Below are 20,037 nucleotides of genomic sequence, written 5' to 3' on the forward strand. Positions count from 1 at the left end.
AGTCCCTTTAACTTTTTAAAGACTTTTCAGCATTTGTTCTGCACACTTACCTACGCAAACTCCAAGGGGCCACAGTGACTGGGGTCCCATTTCAGGCCCAGCGTGGAGCCGGAGAGCTCCTCAGCTGTAAAATGAGAGCGCCAGAGCGCAGTGTGAAAATGGATTAGCCTTGCTGAGATAAGGGGAGCTCTCAGCGAGCCATGCACGCCTTCGATGGGGAAAAAGAACTGCTGTACAAATTGTTTTTGGTACATTAAGTACCTGTTACTTTATTTCACAGATGGAAAACAATAACACAGGCTCTGGGGTTGGAACCGCCACCGCACGGAGGAATATGAGAGGCTTGGCCCACCCGGTGCCCTCCCGGCGTGCACCTTTTTCTTAATATGCAGTCATTTTTCGGAGCGCTTTTGATTGAAAGAAATCAACAGATTGACAAACGTTACATATGATGATAAATGACAAAGTGCTAGGTCGGTAGCCGACAGTCTGCTGAGGGAAATCATACAGAATATCCATGTTAATGAAAGATAAAATAAAAATGGCTGAATGTTACCACTCAGCAAACAGGGCAGGGATTTTTCATTAATAGGCCTGCTGCTGCACCGGGGTCCCCCAAATTAAATGAGTGTGTCAGATCCTGGATGATTTATACATTTGGACTGATCTAACAGCTCTGTGGAACAGCTATGACACCCTGACAAGCCAAGAATGGATATGAAAAATGAGCCAATACAACAGCACTAAATCTGAGACTTTCAAAGCCAAATGCACATATAGAATCGAAACCTCGAACATACCCGCAAGAATAATGAAAATAAGGGGCGGGGGGGGGGGGTCCCCCTCAAGAATCTGCACAATTTTAGCTAAATCGTTCAGTGTTTATATGAAAGGAGTGATGGAGACAAATTGGTCCGAGTGGAACGCGGTAGTACTTTGCCTCTCTGATGTCTTTTTGTGGCTGCTCAGAAAGCACATCACTTTACAGCTAAATGAGATATCAGGCGTTTTACGCAGCTTTGACTTACTGGGGAAACGTCAAGTCAGGTTAGGGCTAAAGTGCTTTTCAAATCACCTCGGTTCTCTCCTGTACGTCAAATTTAAAATAATTATGCATGTTATTGTTTCTTTTCGCAAACCAAATTCTTTCTCTTTTCATTACACTAAGAAAATGCATGTGGCCCAGAAGCATCAGAAACTGAAATCAACCTTTTTCCTGTGAGCATAGCAGCAGAAGCTGTGTTTGTAATTATGTTGTGTGGGCTATTGGCCTTACTCACTTGTTAGGTGAAGTGATAAAAACCAACATGATGGACTAAAGCATTTTTGCTTTTCTTTGTATTGTCCTTTTACCCTCTCATTCTCCGTCTGATGAAAAACAGCGCTTGGTGTTCCTCAGCTCAGCAGATTTAGAGGAAACAATTACCAGTCCGGTGATCTCTGCTTCTCCAGTCCCACCGATAAACACCCAGCGCCCTGAGGTATGGTCAGAAAATGATACAGTTTTAAACGGGTTAAATTTCATTGTTTCCTTCAACCCCCCTCTCATCCCCTCGACTCCCCTTCTCTCCCTCTGAGGTTTTATTTCACAAAAGCGTAGACACATTTTTTTGTTGATGGGGGCGAAAAAAGAGAGAGAGTGCAACAATAAAGAATATGAAAAGCCCATCTTCACAGAACATTAGACATCACAAAACAACCCAAAGCTATGATTGGATAAATCAAAACTGACAAGTAAAAGTTGATTGCTGAGTGTCTATTGATTGAGCTATATTTCAGTGGAAGAGCACGGCCTTGCTGTTGTCTCCACAGTGCACCAGAGTCTGCTGCAGAGCCACAGTGATAAAGCGTAAGCAAGCATACGCCGGTGTGATTCAGTTGATTGCTTCTTATGATGTACATAACATACCAAGTATAGTTCATTTCAAAGTTTTTCGTCCACATTTTTGGTCATTCTTGCATTAGAAAGGTAATTGAAGTGACTCTTCCGATGCTTGCGATGTTTAACTTTCGTCATGGTTGTTGTGTGCGGTGTTAATTTTGGCCTCCTCAAAATTCATTTTACATTAATTGCATGCATGATGCTGCATTTTAAATAATACATGGCATTCAAACCTGCAAAGACAGTGAAGGGTTTATGCAGTTGGTGATTTGGGGATGCCCTTCCCCTTGTTAGCAAAATGACCATAATGCATCCTCCTTGTTAAAGAGCCATTCCCCCAAAGTAGAGACAGCGCAGAAGCTGTTAAGGTGAGCGTTATTCCAGTCTGACTGACTCATCCTTCACTTGACCGTGGTTTGCGCAAGTTAGAATCAATGGCTCAGATGGTTCTGAAATATCAGAAGCCTATCTGCGCGGTGTATTGATAAAACCGTGGTGCTGTCCGTGGTGCTGAGGGGACGCACGAATTTGAAATTAGCCTTTTTTGTTCTCTCCACTTTGCTTTTACCTGTCAGGTTTTTCTGTTATATTTCCTAAACTTTTTTTTACTGCTTATGATAAGCAGCACTGTGAGGCCTTGGGAAATCCAGTTCATCCAATGTAGCCTCACTACTGCCCTTGGTTTCTCTGGAACAATCCTTCTATAAAGCTTTTATTTGCTATTATTATTTAACAGGAAAAATAGGCCTCCTACGTTATACAATATTTTTGGGTTGACTGGCCAGGAAGAGAACACAGAAGCTTCAACATTCTGGGATATAACAAGTTCCTCTGCGTTTAAATTTAAGTGCATATTAACCCATTACATTTAGATGCAGTTGTAAAAAAAAAAAAAAAAAACATTTTATTGGGAGAGAAGGGGGATAATTGAATTTTAATTAAATTATGGAATTTAATCAGTACAAGAAAGAAACAAGTGCCAAAATGTCAAACTATTGTATTAACAGTTGCCTTGGGATTATGGCCATAATGGGCGAAGAAGAAACATAAGGATAATTGTTTTTTTTTATGATATATGTACTGTTGATAATAGGGATTTGGGGGGAAAAAAAAAAAAATGGAATGGAGCAGTAATTGTAGCACTGAAGCGTTTGGATATTGCTGTTGTTATTTCACAAGGCCATAATAAGTCATGAGAAAGACAGAGATGTAGGTGACAAGAAAGACTAAGACGTAGATGAAAAGCACAGGCGTAAACATGCCCACTGTATGTTTTCCTGGTTCCCTTTGACCATGTCACATTTAGTTATGATGGGCTCTCCGTGATATGATCATTCGTAATTTGTCTTTATCCACAACAAGTGAGCAAAAGAGACAAGCAAAAGACGGGGATGAAAAATAGGAGGAATGCTGACAAGGAGCGAAACACTTGAACTGTAGAGAAGGAAAGCAGCGCAGCCAGGAGTGATTGAATGATCCCATTCTGGGCTCTTTGTTAGACACTAGGCAGCGATGTATGAAGATTGATACACAAGTGCTCGACTCGGTTTGCTGGATCATCAAATGGATTGATATTATACTCCAGCCAAGGATGAAGACAAAGTAAGTGTTATCATACTCAATACTGGGGCTTGTCAGAGGCGGGAAATCATCCCGTGTCACTGGTTATGGGAGCATTTCGCAGACTGTCATGAGAATTTATCCAGGAGATGTGGTGGTCTATGGCAGTCTGTAACTGATGGCGGAGGCCCCGGCTGTATCGTAAAGATCTTAGCTAAAGATTGAATTACAACACCTTGCTTGCGACTACATTTATTTACCTACTATCATGTTTGTCCCCACTGACAGTGTAAATTCCTGGGCTTCTTATCAAGTGACCGTTTATAGTCATTCAAAATTATATTATTCACGCTGAAACCATAATTTAGATAAGACATATTACAGCAAATGATTTGCTTGCCTGTTATATAGCAAAGGCTTCCAATATAACCTTGGAGGTTACTTCAGGTTCCATATTATTCATGAGTGCCGGGCACAGCGAGTGCACACTGAAGGGGAAAATGCAGTGATATTACATTTGTTTGGAAGGTGTTCTAAAGATGCAACAACACATTTTAACAACAACAAGGTATCCATTCATTTTAGAATCTACAGAATTGGTATGACATAAGGGCAAACCACGATTACTCTGGGCTGGAGATGAGATTACGGAGAGAATAAGGAGCCTGTGAATGTAGTCTATTTCATTTTATTACTTTTATTTTAAAAAAAAAAACTTTTTTGTCAAGTATCTGGGGAACAAATATGCTTTCCACCCAAGGATACAGCATGTCACTCGATTTTCGGCATTTTCCACGTACAGTTACGTTTGACATTGTTTTTCTAAAGTAACTCTTTCTTTCAATCAAAGATATATGATTTTTGTCAGATATTGTTTTCTAATTTTAATATTTGTGTCACCTTGAAGCCTTTCATCAGAGTATGTGAAGAAGTGCGTGTTATTAATATTGAACGGAGCATATTCAAACTAGTGACTATGAATATATTACAACATATTATATAGTATTATGAATAAAAGTTACTTGGTTCTATGATTTGTGTGTTTATAGTTGGCATGTGTGGCATTTATTCCATCTGCAAAATGCTACTTTCATGGCAGTGGCTTGATTCACCAGTACGTTGTATTTTCTACAAAATAACACATTACATGTATAAGACAGTAACAAAGTGTAAGCCAGTGAAATGTTGTGTTGAAAGATAGTTAAACGATTAATGTAACAATATTATTAATGATTAGAAAGATAGTTAAATGGTTAATGAAACAATATTATCAATTATTAATAAAGTTAGATTATTAAGAGCAAAAAATTAAAATTATTGTGCCACAGAAAAGGACATTTATTTTCAGCTGTCAGCATATGACTCCTCACTCCCCTCTGACCATGTTTGTACCAGCGAAGGCTTTCTGATGCTGTTTTCTTAAGGGTTAGAAGCACAAGGCGGCATAAGTCAATGACTCTGTATGGACAGATTTTATGCCCATAGTAAAGCTGTCATTTATGTCTGTGCATATGGTGCCCTCATCATGTCGCCTAGCTGTGTAAAATCAATGTATGGGAAACATGGCAGGCCATGCACTTATGGATATTTCTCTTAACATTCATCATTTTTACATGTAGTCACTGGACGCAGCGGGCTGTCGAACAGACTTACTGCTTTTCATCTTCATATTGAAATACCAGGACGCACGTCTCCTGCTGCTTGTTATATCATTTGTATTGCCAATATTTTTAAAGATACACTCAGAACATGAACAGTCACACACCTCGATACCAGGTAGAAAACCGGAGCTACAAGGTGTTTGCTATGATTTGGCCTTGTTAAGCTGTTAACCCTGAAGATAGAGAATCGCCTCTACTGTGAAGTAGGTGTCACTTAAATGTGTGTGTGTGTGTGTGAGTGTGTGTGTGTGTGAGTGTGTGGTATGATGTTAGGAAGAGGGGGTTGTCCTAGCTTTGAGTTAGGGGGTCTATCAAGGGACAAACTTCTCTTGCACCACAAAGCCACAAGATCCATCTCCTGTTTTAGTTGTTGTCAGGACCATTTTATGTGATGATGATTTGATGCTTGGGCGCCAGGTCTCCTTCCCCTCTTCTCAGATTGAGCTATGATAGTCAGACCTCAGATCACTGATGCTCACAAACAAGCACACAAAATAACACAGTGTCCCTTAGCTGTGGAGCACAATGACAAATCCCGTTTCTATTGCATTCACATTGAATTGCTTCTACGACTTCCACCGAGACTGTTATCCAAACCCATTTGCTTGAGGTGATAAATTTGCTGAAATGAATGAACAATAGATGAGTAAAGGAATTAATGAACAGATGAATAGCTGAGCAAATGCATTTACTGTATGAAAATATATTGTATTTATTTTGCAATATACTGTAGATTTGCATTTTAGAGAGACACATATCCTTGATGGCCATCATCAATATTTTGCAGAAAGAAGGAAAGAAATCTAAAAACTATATGTACCCCCAAAGAAGAAAATTGATTCATTCGCAGTCATTGTTGATTTCTACGGTAACATTCTTACGGTGGTATCATATCTCGGCTGGGAGCAAAGAAGACAAAATAATTGCACGTGGAACCTAAAACAAGTGTGTGCATGTGTGTGTAATGGATAATCTGTTTGGACTTTGCAAGGAAACTGGAGAACCTGGAGGAAACCAATGGGACACAGATTTTCTGCACAAAAAAGCCCCCCTTTCATATAGTTCATATTTATATGATGTCGCTTTGCAAGTTTGAAAAGTTAATTTTATGTTATTTATTGACAACTACAGTGTGACATTAGATGTGACAAATGTAAAGGTTTTTGTTTCAAAACAGTTAAGCTCTAGAAGGATCTGGATCTGATTTCCATAATGTTTGTATTTTCAAAGGTCATCCTGTTGTGGTCAATCCGTAAAATTAGTAAAATTTTGACATAAATGACACTTGATGTTTTTTTTTCTCGTTCTTTTTTTTATTTTTAACATAGCTTTCCAACCCGACCATCTCAGCCGAAAGCACTGGCAATAAACAAATTCCTCTCACGCACAGTTTTTATGTTCATAAATGCTATAAATCTACTGTATTGTCCAATTACATGTAGCTTTTAAAGAGTGTGTTGTTTGTGATAGGCCGTGTAATAGCATAATAATTCTGTCCCCTGTACGGCCGTCAAGGAGGCTGTGTGTAAATGAGATAGTTCTTCTACATTAGCTTCATAACACCATAATCCTTTCTCCATAAAACATTACATGCACTGCAACATTTCTGATTTATGGGGGCTGGAGAATCAATGGGAAAAAATTAATGCCCACAAAACATCCCCGGGACAATATTGAGCAGATTTTAATTGTGATTTCTTTCAAGTGGCTGTTAGCCAGATGATGAATGGGAGCGAACCTTCTACTCCGTCACGCACAAGAGAGAGTCTTTAAAATGACAATTAACTGTCTGTATTTTACATTTTATTATATCGTTTTTTTCTCGACTTCCCGACTTCCCTTTTCTACTGCACTCTCAACTCTCTCTGCTTTTTCTCACCGCTATCTCTCTCCCCGCATCACTTCATCTGTACAGTGAAGTCTCTGCCTAGATTAAATGGAGAGTCCAGTTTTATCCATCCCACAGCACTTACTTATGTTTTATGACACACACTAAATCAGGTTTATGTTGTTATTGATTTTTTTTCCCCCTCTTCTTATTACCCTTTTGCTTAAATTGACACAAACCATTTTGCCTTTTGCTCCCTTATTCTTTCCCCTCGTGTCTTGCGTTGACCTAACGCTCATGACCGAGAGATGGGAAAAACAATGGAATTTTATCATGGCGGCGGCTGTGACAAAGCTACAAGTACCATGACAACAGAATCCTGGTGTGAAATGAAAAAGTGTGTCGCAAGAGTGGCAGGCTGAATTTGGGAGTGCCGCAACCTTAAAATCTTCCTTTTAGAAATCCCAAAGTGCACTTTAATTCCTTTGAAGCATCAACACAGGGTAAATCAAACACAAATATTATGCTGAATGACTAGACCCTCAAAGCATAACAAGTTTGAGACATCTTGATGAATGTGAGTCTTATCAACCTTCTAGCCTAAAACATGGCCCCCACAGAAAAAAAAAAAAAATGCCCCCCTTCACTCATAAGATTCTATGTGGCTCTAAATACTGTCATAGAAATAATTGTCTTAATGGGTTGTTTTCATTAAGTTGTTCAAGTAAAAGAAAACATAGTTTACAGGGATTTCTAATTTACTTTCATCATTAAGACTGACAATACCTCTGGCACCTTGCAAGCAGTCTCTTCTGAGCGCAGATTTATTCACAAGTGTTTCCGCAAACTGAGCCAACAAGACTGAAGGCCAAAAATTTCAATTATTGCGTGAAGCATCACAAGGTGTAGAGAAACCAGGAAAAAATATAGTACGGAGCATAAAATTCCAAGCAAATCTTAAATAAAATGGCACATTTCAGACACTGCAAATATATTACAGTGATTATTTGTAAGATGTTTTAGAATTTTTTTTCATGTGTTCATTTGCTTTATTTTCAAGATGGGGATTCCAGCGGGGTTCCTTTACAGATTACTTATTCATCACTTTCAGGAAAACTAGCTGGTAAGTGCAGGGGGTTAAGTGCAATGAGAGCTGGCCTGATCTCAATCAATTTGTCCCTGTCTGTTGGCAGTTGCCCAGGCTTTACTCTGTCCCCGTCCCCAGTGTTGGCTCCATCAGGACTTCCAGCAAAGAGCTATGCAGCAGCATCAATGTGACCATTTATAGCGCGATTTGTGCAGATGCAGTTGGAAGGTCAGGCCATTGTGTGACCCTCTTCCCTCTTTCCTTTCTCTGCATCCTCTAAGATGCCATCCACATCAAAGTTTTTATTGAGGCCCCCTAAATCGGAAATCCCGGTTTGGCAGGGATGTGAAGTCTTCGAGAAAAGAATGAAGGCCTTGACCCGACATGAGGACTAAATCAGCCTGCTGACAGCCAAGACGATTAATACTCATAGCAACTTTTTACACCTGGCTCCATCATACATCTCACATCTGGATAAAGAGTAGATTGAAATTAAGGCATCTTGAGTGATTTCACCAGCTCATTTTTGCTAATTTGCCAGCATCATGTTGTCCTTCTATCAAATGGTTCTATTTATTGTTTAAATGATCTGTTTTTCTGAGCACTCCTGAGTGGATTTCTATTCTTGCTTTTGTTTTGGGCTCTTTAATTCTACTGTTATTCCCTGTTTGCAGTGATAGAAAAGTTACTCGTAATACTTATGTTAAGCTTTGATAAACACAATAGCCACATATTGGGTGCATGTTTGAAATTATATCTGGTGATTCAAAGCAACCCAGACTTCAGCTATGCTTAAATATAGTGGGCCTTTGAGCGATTTAAGGGTATAATCACCTACCTGGATTTAAAAGTATATCTGTTTGGGTTTCTAGCAGCCACACAATGCCATCATCACCAGTGTACAAAATCAAACAAAATACGTTTTTGGGGTATTAATGATGTCAGGATCAATAGAAATGATTACTTACTGTAACTACTAAAACAATGACAGGAGTATTTTTGACCGTAAAAATGTCATCGCTTAAAATGAAGTCACAATCCTGAGGTGTTTGAATAGTAGCAGGAAATAAGTTAAAAAGTACATTGATATAAATCAAATTATTTCCTGGGGGAATGAATTATACAAGGAATTATATTAAAGCTGAATTTATGTCAATGTTTTCAAATGTTTGCACACAATACTGGTGATGAAATGGGGTGGAAGAGAAACTGCTACAAAACCCGGTTTCATTATCTAGAAAAAAAATCAAGCTTCAGCCGGGCCATCTCTCTCTCTGTGTGACACAAACAAACTGATGCACTCTTTTCCATCCTGCAGGCTCAGCTGCCTTGATTCTTTCCTCTTTTTCAGTTTGCACAAAAAATGAAGGAGTTCATGATGTTTCACCATTCAAATCCTCGGCCGTGAGTACGACGATCAATCATAAAGATATACAGTTTTGTTTTTTAAAAGAACACTTCCAAACAATCTGGATAAACAAACACACATATATATATATATATGTATATATATATACACACAACATGCTGCTATAAAACGATTCATATCATTGTTAGCAATAAAACTACTGTTGTCTGGCTTGTTTTGAAACCTCGAGTTTAGCTTTTAATACCTTGCTTTTAAAGAAATTGATTTCAAATATTTAGATTGGAGTGTGGAGTATACAGCATCTCTATCCCATTTCGGCAGCACTGCATCATTTATTTAGTTGCGCAGCTTTTATCAATTTAATTTTTATTTTACTCTTAACAGGACAAATAAACATACATCTTATAATGTAATCAAAATGACATTAATTTGAGGAGACTGTATAAACTTTACCAAATATTGTGGTTTTTGGATTGACTTTTACAAGATTGCTAGTTACTAATACCTCCTTATGTGAGTGACAGCCCTTGAAAAATCCAGGTTCAAGTTATCCCCACATTGCCTTCATTTTTCATATCTGAAAGCCTGGTCTTCTTTAATACCCAATCTGTCTTCACACAAAGAGAGAAAGAAAGAGTTAAACTAAGAATGAAGGAGAGAAGGAGACGGAAGCCAATAGGGGGTGGAGGCTGCAGTGAGTAGATGTATGGGTTTTTTTGTTTTTTTTTTCCCTCGCTCCTCCTCTTCCTCTTTTGCATTTTAAACTCATGTGGCAAAGCTTTTCAAATTATGATGTGGATTGACGTGCAGCAGCTGTCCCCTCTCCCAGGTCTTACCTGTCACCTCACCGGTCACCGCTGACAGGACTATGATGGATTAGGAATTGTCATCCAGGACGTTTGTCACTTGTTTACAAGTTGGCCATCCCTCATCTCTCACCACAGGCCTTATAATCTGGCTGACCCCCACTCCCACCTCCTACCCACCACCCACTGGCAAATTCACAATACAAGACAACACCATACATTACAACAGCTCCCCCCCTCCCCCTAACCTCTCTCTACCACCCCCTCTGAGATCCCTGGGCTGAACACAGTCAACACATTTAATGCATTAATATATGTGTTGTGTTCACCAATCTCCCGGGGACTGGGGCGATGTCTTCTCCTGTCAACCTCTACCCCTGAGAACTGACTGGGTTTTATACAAACATCCCGGTGGGTGCAAGCGGGGGGCTCGGCTCAAACCTAAATTCTGTTATTTGAACAATAGACCCGCTACATTTGTTTCTTCAAACTGTGGAACATCACCACATGTTCTACATCACAAGTGTGCTGTTATAGTAAATAAAAATCATAGTGATTCAGAGGAGTGGTAGCCAAAAAATACATATATGGGGAATTATTTTGCATAATGTTCCACTCGAAAGTTCAATGTGACAGATGTGAATATGTGATATGCAGAGATACATTTATTGGGATGATTAGGATTGCTCAACTATCTTGTATTATTTAAAGAAAGACACCATCATCGAATAATCGAATCATCGTATGGATATGTTGTGTGAGAGGAGGGAAGTCTTCATGGAAATGGGATCAATTTAAAAAACAAAAACAAAAACAAGGGAAAAAGTATACGTTGTTTGTTTAAACTTTGTTATCTGAACCAAGTCATGCTTCTTTCTATAAAAAAAATCAAATGATCATACACTATTTAACTTTTGCTAGTCATGACCCCTTGAGCACAATTACCTCAATAATAATAATAATAATAATAATAATAATAATAATAATAATAATAATGATAATAATAATAATAATAATAATAATAATAATAATAATAATAATGGGTGTATGGCAAACCAATCAATGTAAACTTATCCCTGTCCAGTCCTTGGTTGATAAAAATACTGATGGGTTTTTGAAAATAACAAGAAAACCTATGGTATATAATGTAGATACAATCAAAATAAAAGTGAGAGGAACACTGTATGCTATATCACAAAAAACTTCCTTTCAAAAAAATACATTTCCTACCTGTCAGGGGTTGAGTAAAGGTACTGCTGCATCAATGACGGCTCCTGCTAAAAAGCTGGCAGATCTACAAATGCGATATCATTTTTGGCTACTTATGGACTCGTAACTTGTGTTTCATTCAGTACTTTTATAACAAAATGGTTACACTGAAGAGACATTTATTTGCCAAAACATTTCAGGTGGCATTGTGTGGAATTTGCATATCGAAAATGTTGAGGAATGAAACCCCACAGAGCAGAGTGATCTCTCTCCACTGCTCCTCTACGACCCGCTGTGGCAAAGCGTGAGTTTATACTCCCTCTGCAGGCATAGCCCGAACTGGAAAATGAACCAGCCGGCACGCCTTTCTCACTTGGACACCGTCCTGCCAGCTGCAATCACGCAGAGAGGATGAGTGGATACCATCTACCCTGTACTGCTGAGACCCTCTCCGTGCTCCCACTGTGGCCCTTGAGAGAGGCCATAATCTTCTCCTATCTGCCTTAATGGCTCCCTCTGTGGACGCCGAGATAGCAGGCCCGGGAGTGGGAGGCGGCATGCTGAATCCTACCATGAGCATATTGTAATTAAATTGAAAATTTCTGAACACTCCCTTGCTTGTGGCATAACTGCCACCATGAGAGCGATCATAATTGGCTCTGAAAACATGTGTAATTGCCTTCAGCTGGCATTCTTTTACAGATGACATTTATGAAGCGGCGGCGGGGTGGCGGGTTGAATATGCAGCTTGTTTCACAATGACTGGAGTAATTCTAATATGGTAAGTGTGACTAGAAGATTACATGAAAGTTTCTAGATAATCTCCTGACAGGAGTCACTGAAGTGACAATCTGCCAAGCTGTTTGCGGGAGCAGGCAACAGCTAGCAGGCTGCAGAGAGAAGCAGCGAGCGAGTGGGCATCGCACAGCAGAAGAAAAAACATCTTGGATGGTTCACTTATTCAGAGCTGTTCTGGATTACTAGGCTGGCTGGCATTCTTTCTATCACCACATTTATCCCTCTTTGGTGACTGTTGGTCCACATCAGTACACACCTTGAAGAGCAAACAGATGGCGATTTATTTATAAAAAAAAAAAAAAAAAACATCACAACTTTACTATAACTTACATACAGGGGCAAAATTTGGTCAATCAGACATGTTTATGGAGACAAATTATGAGGAGATATACATAATATAATCATGGCATAGACTCAGTGGTTGTGTTGTGACTTGAGGTGAAAACGTCGAGGTCGTCTCCTCCTTTTATTTTACTTCTCCCTTCACCATTATCTTATATTTGGGTATAAACACACAGACTGTGCGACTTGATAATATGCAATTAAAAACAAAGATCATTAAAAAGTTATTGGTGTCTGTCTAATTACTATAACTTTACCCCTTGTATAATGAGCGTGCATGGGTATTGATTTGGAGCAAATCTCCCTTTCCTCCTGGAAAACGCAGGTAGTTACTTTGTGTTAAATCATTAATATAGTAATGATTTTTCCAGAACACTCTCAATTAAGACCAGAGCAGAAAATGACCCTGGGGATTTGAAGCTCACGCTCTTAAAAGTGTGATATTCCAAATATATCCTGGCTTCTCTCGCCAGAGAATATGGATAGGAACGGGCAATGTTTCTGAATAATTTGTTTCAGTTGGGATGCCTGTAAATGTGTGCTTATGTTGAAGGTGTACTGTATATGCTGTATCACAGTTTAGGTCATATTCACCTAGTAAACTTGGTGCGCAAATGAATTAATAAAGTGGTGAGGTAACTCTAGAAGATCTGTTTGAATAAAATCTGAGAGAAAATGCATTATTATAAAGGACTGTCATTTAGTTAATCAAGAGGTTAGACGGACGCCGACGCATAAATGAAAAACATAATGTTACGTGTACCTGTTGTTTTACTAAATCCTCTAAAATAACAAATATACCCAAAACTGAAATGTATTGAAAAAACATGTATAATTGTTTGAATAATTGTTGCTGGTATTATTATAATTATTGTTATTATTATTATTGCATTTCACAAATTACCACTGGATAATCTGCCTTTTCTCTGACTCCCTGACTCAATGAGTTGCAGATACAAGGCAATTTGTTTCCCGGCGATCGCTGATATTCCACCATCACGGGCACTCCCCCACTTGAAAGTGCCCATCTATTATATCAGAAAATCTATCTTAATTTCCCCTGCATTTGGGATCTAGTCTACCTTCTGTCTTCCTCTGTGGTTTCAACATAAAGTCTACTGGTTAAGTCCACACCAGCTTTACTTCTATTAGTCGTGCTGTGGGCGCCGGTATCTACCCCAGCATTGTGTCGATGCTAAAAATCTGTGCCAATTCAGGCTCCTGTAGCACCAAATAGTTGTCATGGCCCTGCCTTTTTTCTTTTCTTAAAGTTATTTTAGGCCCCCCAACACAAAACACATCGGGGGATTTAAGCAGGAAAATGTACGAAAAAAGATTCTCTGTCATTTTCCCTTTACAGACACTCGTAATATTCACTAAGTGGGGGCCGGCCAGCGGTGGCACAAAGAGCCCTTTAGGGTTAGACGAGATTAGTCTCTGTAACCGTGGTTTACAACAGCTCTCCTTTGAAATGCTTGACATTTTATGTCCTAGTACGTAGATATAGACGGCTGGTACAGTGCGTCATCTTTGTTTGCCTTTATTAGAAGCAAAGAGATGTTTAATGTCATTGCCCAGGTAACCGAAGAGTTTTTAGCGACAATGTAGAACAAGCCAATTTGTCAGAGGATGTGTAAAGTGTGTATATATAAATCACTACCCTCTAGCCCACATTCAGGAGATTATTATTCTATAGATATATGATATGTTTTGTTTTTAATTGCACATCCTGTCACTAACTGGAAGTTCAGTGCTCCAGGGGAGCTCAGGGAGGTTCTGCTTGATGGAGGGGTTTAGAACAACGGTTAGCTTTGGATGCAGGAAGAAGTTATTTTCTGACAAGCAGATGAAGACCTTTGGCTCAGCCTTCATTCGACAGCATGGTTTCCTGTGCCGGCTCCTCACGTACCTCTGCAAAGGTTTGTTGGCACGAAATACTTTGAATCTTTTTAATATGTTTTTAAAGCATTCTCAATTAAGAAAAGAAGACATTGGCAAGATTACTTATTTTTCTAAATCCTTATTTTCAAAGGCTGCACCTGGTTTGATTCCCCACTCCAAAGCAACAATTAACATGAGGCCGAATTGAAGGGTTTTACTCAGTTAAAAGGAAGTACGAGAAAATTTTCCTGAAGATATTGTTTATTTTACTTTTGATTTAACAGTTCAAGCTGCACTTGTAGTGTAAAGCGTCCATGAGTGAAGGATGAGATGCACAACCAAGGTTAACCTTTCCCTGGGTTACATTTCTAAATAATCTAGATGGTCATACTAAATGCACACTGCGTTTTGTCTTATTTGACCAAAGGGCGCGAGGATCGATATCATATGAAAGTTTAACAATTATTCTCCAAACAAGCTGGATGGAAATGAGAAGATTCTGACAAAAATTGAGATAGAAGTACCAAAAATCCCTTGAGCTTTGAGATAAAAGTAACATAGGTGTCTGTGCCCTGTAATGATTTTTAACTTGCTGGTCCATGACATGATCCCCTGCTGTACATACATTTGAAGGCTGTCACAGCCTGGCATTTAGGTTCATGTGACATTATCAAAATGCTCATATGACAGCACACCAATTATGAATCCTGATGAAACACCGGTGGAAAACATTTTGCACTTCAATTCTCACTGACATGACCTTTTTACTATGATTCTCCATTCTAGAGATGGATGTCCCCTCCTGTGATGCCTTTTGCCTTTTCTTTCCTCTCCCTCTAATTCATAGCTCTGTCCCCTCTGCTTCTGTCCCGAGGTAAATCCCATCAGGTGGATGTTTTGTCATAGAGGCTCGTGAATGTTTGTGCAGCTCTGGTGTTATTTATTGGCCAATGACAGGGTCATGAATTCTGAGCCAAAGTGAAACTCATATTGTTATCAAAAGCATAAAATTCCTATCACTTTAGGTGTCAGAGCAGAGACAAGAAAATGAAACAGGTACTCATAAAGGCAGCGGGAGTCGTAAATCATCAAGAGGGGCCTGAGCATGGAGACGCTTGATTAAATAAGGAGAATTAGGTATTTTTGCAAAAGTGGCAAATAACATTGATCTATGCCCCTGTCACTGCTAAGGCTGGACTGCGTCAAGTTGACACTATTGTGTATTGTTTATTTTTTCATGCATTGTTGAAGGATATCAATCTCTCTTCCCGTTTGACAGAACAGTATGAGTAAGAACGTCTCCCCTCTCCCTCGGCTGTCCTTTCCTCTGCTCTTGTTGTCCGCCTTCTGTTGTTTCTTCAGCAATTGAAAGACCAATCATAAGGTGTGAGTCTGGTTTTTTTTTTCCAGATTGTTCCAAGATGAACCAATAGGACCACTGTTTTATTCCTTCTGTGCCATGGGCATTATGAGGCAATTTTAGGTCACTCAGAGGTGAGACACTTCACTACCTGTTATACCAGAGCACAAATAAAATTTCACAGCATTTTAAGTGAAAATCACTTTCCGGCAAATGCACTTTTCAAGACTACTAGGAGCCTCTGCGACATAAGAAATTTTAAGACCCCTTGAGCCCTGAAACGTCAAAAATCTTTCATGTTTATCCTGTGCAAGATGTCTTTTTAATTACCTCTATAACCCTGTAGAGAGCGGTCATCTGCAAAAAGCTTTTATTTTTTATGTCATTTTAGAACTACTGGGTGGTATTCTTGAAGAATGGTCTTCCAAACACAGTATATGATGAGATATAACTCTTTTGGAACGGTATCCCTCCAAAAGCTAATTTTGCCATTTGTTTTCCCCTCTAAACGTATGATATCAGTTATACTCTCTGCTATGATTTTGAGGTGTCTGGTTGCCTGATGGAATCAGTGAACTCTAAAGAGTGGGGTGATGACCTTCCACCTCATCCATCATCCACTGATGGACATGGGAAGCTAGTTGCTGACAGGTCGGCGGGGAGGTAGGAGGAGTGGAGGGTACAAATGGGGTTAAGGATAGGGCCAAAGAAGGCTTTTGGTTACAGAACCATGATTACTGGAAGAAAAAATAAGGGGAGGGAGCATAGTATGTCTTGGATTGAGGTCAGAGACATATGAAGGGGTTTTGAAGACCCTGGATGGATAGTAAAAATGTTGAGGTTTACAAGGACTGATTGTCTGACTGTTTTAGCATTTGTTACGTCCAGGACTAACAAGAAGTAGCATGATGTTGCATACAAAAATAAACATTTTTTTTCATCCTAGAGAACAAATTATTCAATGTAAATAAGAAAACTAGGAGTTAGGTAAGTGTCCATTTTCAAAATTTAACTAGAATAATTGTCTTGAATCGTAAAAACTGTCGAAGTTTTGTCCTGAAAGGGTTTTATGTCATAATCCACTCGTGAACCATGTTCCTCGGCCACACTTAGAGCGGACAAGTTCTGGCTGCACGCTGTGCAGACAATTATACCGGCGCTTTATTGAGTGACAGCATGCTACGAAGCAAGGATGCTTTGCACAACCACACATACTCACAAATGTGACTGTGAAATGACTTCAATGACCTTCGACCCCAGCGCCCCCAAATGCCTGTCAACACCATGTACCATCATTTTATGCGCAACATTGTGATCATTTGTTTTCCTCTTTCTGAAAAAAATGCAATCGTGTCTAGACACTTCTTTTTTTTTCCAGTTGCATGGTGATATTTCTGCCTGTCATGTGAAACATTTTGCTTTTTCAGGAAGTTAAAAAAGACTCCTTCCCCTCTCATGTCAGACAGTAGCTTCATGCTTAGCTTGAAGAAACCAGGAACAGGCATGAGGTGAAGTGCCCAGTTCACTGTCACTCATGAATCTGAGGTTTCACTGTTTATTTCGTCAGTGTTGGTTCATATATAAGTACATATTGTTTTTTGTTTGTTTTGTTTTTTTAAATCTGAATTCCCAGTTAGAGAGAGCTACCACGTCTTAAATCCCGATTCGGATTAAATCATTAAGTATTCTGTAAATAAGGATAGTCTGTTATGATAACATGGAAAACAGTACGGATTGACACGGATACTTTACGCGATAATCTTGAGATTAAAATGATTTACTCTGATTGAAGATTTGATCTGGTTGATCCTGTTTTTTTTCTTGCTTTGTTTTGTTTTTTCTTGTTATTCAAAGTAATTGCTTGGATGACAGTTTATGCTTACAAGGAATCTGTTGCATCCATTCTGTATTAATTGAAGCATAATCTAAGTACACAAACAACACACACATGTTGTGTGCATCAGGGGTGAAACAACAAGCTGCCCTTGCTTGTCTTCTGCTGGCCAAGGCCTCACTGGGATGGGCAGTTTGTGAAATGACAGGACATGCCAACAAATTGCATCACTTCTGCCTCTGTGGCTGAGGACAATAGGCCACCATATGCCAAAGTGGGGAAATAAATGAAGCTCATTTGTGCTGGCACCCTGAGCCCCCACTCCCCCCGACCCTGCTGGGGCCTCCGTGGCACCGAGGGTGACACAGACAGACGAGCCCACCCTCTGCCATGCGGTGCTTCAGTCCACCAATAGATTTCAAAAGATAACTCGCCCAAAGAAGTTTCTGGATTTGTTGTTTTATTCATGAAAACTAGAGATGAAACAGTAAAGGTTAATTGAATTCCTGTGCTAACACTTTTAGTAAGTAGGTCTACATATGTTTACCAGCTAATTTAAGGGATACTGTAACTGTAGACTTATCAAAAATTCTAAGCTCTGATTATTACGACTACTCCTTCAACTACCACCAGCTATGATAATAATAATAATAATGAAAATAATAATGCTAATAGCAATAATAATAATAACTTAATATAATAATAATAATAAAAACAACATGATAAAAATAATAAGCACAATAATAATAATAATAAGACATTTTATTATTGTTATTATTATTATTATTATTGTTATTATTATTGCGATTGTTATTATTATGATTATTATTATTATATAATATTTTATATACTAGTACTATAACCAATTATTATTACATAATAATAATGATACTAATAATAATAATGATAATTACTATTGTTATTGTCATTATTATTATCATCATCATCATTTTTATTAGTATTATTATTGTTGTTGTTGTTGTTATTATTATTGTTGTTGTCAGCCCCCACCGTAGTGTTGGCTATTAATTTACACAAAATTGAAATTACTATTGTTTGAAAGAATAAATGTATTGTTTTTGTCTGAGTTTATCTGAGCTGGTTTCTGTTTTTCTTTGTGTGTTTGCGCGCGTGTGTGTGTGTGTGTGCGCACATGCGCTTATGTGCATGTACGTGTGTTTGTCTTTCTGTGTGTAGGCCTGGGATGATAGCAGATGATTAAGGAGTGGCTGCTCTGTTGACATGAGATACTAATGAGGATGAAATGAGAAGGTCAGGCCTCGTCTACAGGAGGGGGACACCCCCATACACACATTTTTCTCTCTTTTGTACCCCACCGCCACTTCCCTCCCCCTCTTCCCTCATCATTGTACCCCGTTGCTGCCCCCCTCCTTAGGATGGACAGCTAATCCTCCTCTTAATCGGCACAGACCAGTACACACACATATGTACTCACACACAGACACTTGCAAGTATCTCCAGACTTCAACACTCATCTACGCTAAGGCGCCTCTGATCACGTTCTCTGCATCTTTATAATGGAGGTAATTAGCAGCTCAACAAGGCTAACTCAGCATTATGATTAGCACCTCTTTCTGAGCACACTCTGAATTTAACCAACCTGGCCCTCTGCTGCCGATCCACTGCTCCTCACACCTACTACAAATAAAGCCGATAGCGCAAAGTTTTACCAAACATCATGTGATCTTTTTGTTTCGCAACAAACTTTGCGGTCCGAAATTGTAAGTTCTTATCGTAGTTTTACCTCACTATGAGATTTTAAAATAAATAAATAAAAATCTGAAAGCCCCATTAGCAGCCTCTAGAGGATGTGTCGCTCCTTAAACCAAATCTGAATGTGGATTTGCAGAACTACGGGGCAAGTAAAGGTTAATTTGCAATTCTTCTGACAAGCAATCATTTACAATTTCACTGATTTGAGTTAAAAAAAAAAGACAATTCTATTTTTGCGAAATTTATGAAAGCAATATCACACCGACTTCTCGAAGATTACAGAGTCACTTTAAACAACTGGGTACACCAAGTGCCGGAAATCTCGAAAAATTGATGACATATTTCAGAAGAACATGATGAAAATAGAGACAAATGCAGCACCGATGGGGGTTCACCAATGCAGCAGAGTGACCTGTGTGAGTGCAGGGAGCCTCTTATTAATGGAAGTGTGAGGGTCTCTATCAGCATAGTGAACTGCTGACCCCAACAAGGGGAAGGAAGTGCTGGGCCAGCTGCATGCCATTTTTCATCTCTCTTATAGACCTCAAAAGACGACAGAGGGTGAGTGGGGCACAGAGCAGAGAGAGACAGAGAAAAAAAAAAGGGGGAGTACCCAATATTAAAAGAAGAAGTTGGTCCTGTGAAGTGTGGCGAAGTGTTGGATAGAGGCCTCCTAAGCCATGCCC

At 39.2% G+C, this 20,037-nt stretch overlaps 1 long non-coding RNA gene across 2 annotated transcripts in view; it reads right to left on the reverse strand.

The window, feature by feature from the left end:
* Positions 1–242: 242 nt before the first annotated feature.
* Positions 243–20,037, reverse strand: part of LOC147229275 (uncharacterized) — a 65,929-nt gene continuing 46,134 nt past the window's right edge. For both annotated transcript variants that reach the window (XR_015106769.1, XR_015106770.1), the window contains one exon: positions 243–1,476. This is a non-coding gene — a long non-coding RNA (uncharacterized LOC147229275). The remainder of the gene's footprint in view (positions 1,477–20,037) is intronic.

This window comes from Fistularia commersonii, chromosome 11 (assembly GCF_037954325.1).
Source record: "Fistularia commersonii isolate RoL2024-O1a breed Wild chromosome 11, RoL_Fcom_v1.0, whole genome shotgun sequence".
Classification (NCBI taxonomy): domain Eukaryota; kingdom Metazoa; phylum Chordata; class Actinopteri; order Syngnathiformes; family Fistulariidae; genus Fistularia; species Fistularia commersonii.